The sequence below is a fragment of the Ornithorhynchus anatinus genome, chromosome 1, assembly GCF_004115215.2.
Source record: "Ornithorhynchus anatinus isolate Pmale09 chromosome 1, mOrnAna1.pri.v4, whole genome shotgun sequence".
Lineage (NCBI taxonomy): Eukaryota > Metazoa > Chordata > Mammalia > Monotremata > Ornithorhynchidae > Ornithorhynchus > Ornithorhynchus anatinus.
The window spans coordinates 52,144,300-52,145,926 of NC_041728.1; the positions used below are offsets into that span (position 1 = coordinate 52,144,300).

Below are 1,627 nucleotides of genomic sequence, written 5' to 3' on the forward strand. Positions count from 1 at the left end.
CATTTTCCAGGATTACATCTGGAGAGTTTCCAGTACTCTACCAGTCTCGGCTACAGGAGGGAGAGTCATGCAGAGGCCTACCCATTCCATTCCTAGCTTGGGCAGTGGGTAGCAAGTGGAAGGCAATCTGCTACAAGTCAAAACTCACATGTGCTGGGCAGCTGCGGCATGGGACAGAGTGAAGCGTGGGGATTCAAGTTTACTGCGCGGAAGAAGGTAATGGTAAATCACTTCTGTATTTTTACCAAGAAAACTCTATGGATACACTACCAGAGCAATTGCAGATGGTGGTGGGGCATTCTGGGAGAGATATATCCATGGAGTCAGTATGGGTCAGCGTCGACTTGATGGCGTAAGACAAGACCACAAGTTAAATTTGGCATTGGTAGCAGTTCCTATAATCGTAAAAGATTTTGTATACTAGCACTCCTCTATAGGCCTTTGGCTTGATATTTTATTGATACCATAGTCCATACTTCACTCTGTTGCCCAGGTCATTTTTCCAAAAAAACCTTTAGTCCACACCTCTCCACTCCTCACAAACCTCCAGCGGTTGCCCATCCATCTCCACATCAAACAGAAGCGCCTTACTATCTGCTTTAAAGCATTCAATCAACTTACCCCCTCCTACCTTACCTCAGTGATCACATTCTACACTCCAGCCCACATACTTTTGCTCCTCTGGCACCAGGTTATTTACTGTATCTTCATTCATTCATTCAATGAGACCCGCTCCCTGCTTCCAATGAGCTTACAGTCTATAGGGGGAGACAGTCATTAATATTAATAAATAAATTACAGATAGGCACATAAGTGCTGTGGGGCTGGGGAGGGAAGATGAATAAAGGGTGCAAGTCACGGCAACACAGAAGGGAGTGTGAGAAGAGGAAAGGAGAGCTTAGTCAGGGAAGGCCTCTTGGAAGAGATGTGCCTTCACTAAGGCTTTGAAGGGGAGGAGAGTAATTATCTCATCTAACTCACCACCAACTCCTTTCCCAAGTACTGGAACTCCCTCCCACTCCATGTATACCAGACCACCACTCTCCCCACCTACTGTGTTGTCTTTGCACTTGAATCTGTACCCTTTAAAAAACACTTGCTATTCACCACCCCCTACCCCTGCAGAACTTTTGTGACTGTTTTATTTGTTCATATTAATGCTGGCCTCCCCCTCTAGACTGTAAGCTCAATGTGGGCAGGGAACGTGTCTGCCAATGCTGTTGTAGCATACTCTCCCAAGGGCTTTGTATAGTTCTCTATCACATAAAGTGCTCAATAAATACCATTGTTTAACTGATTGATTAACCACCTAAATGTCTTGCAGTTCATCACGGCACAGTAGCTGAGTTCAGTTTCTCTTCACTCCATGTTCTCGTATCCTGTAGGCCTCAGGTTCATGCAAAATGCTTATATTATCAGGCCCCATATCTCACTCTCTGTGGTTGCTACTCTTCCAGGCTCAGGGGCCACCACTTTTGATCTTGATTAGCAACTGTTACTTTTGATCTCAAATGCTAATGTGGGGAGTTGGGGTTTTCAAAAGGTTAAGGAGCATTTTTATCATCTGTAACATCCAATCCAGAAGTGAACATCCAAAATGCAAAATCACAATCTTCCAGATTCAAAT

The 1,627-nt window shown here is 44.6% G+C and overlaps 1 non-coding gene across 1 annotated transcript; it reads left to right on the plus strand.

The window, feature by feature from the left end:
- On the plus strand, nt 1–138 carry LOC114817347. Its single transcript, XR_003765203.1, has one exon. It is a non-coding gene; the product is annotated as a small nucleolar RNA SNORA7 (small nucleolar RNA).
- Nucleotides 139–1,627: the final 1,489 nt, after the last annotated feature.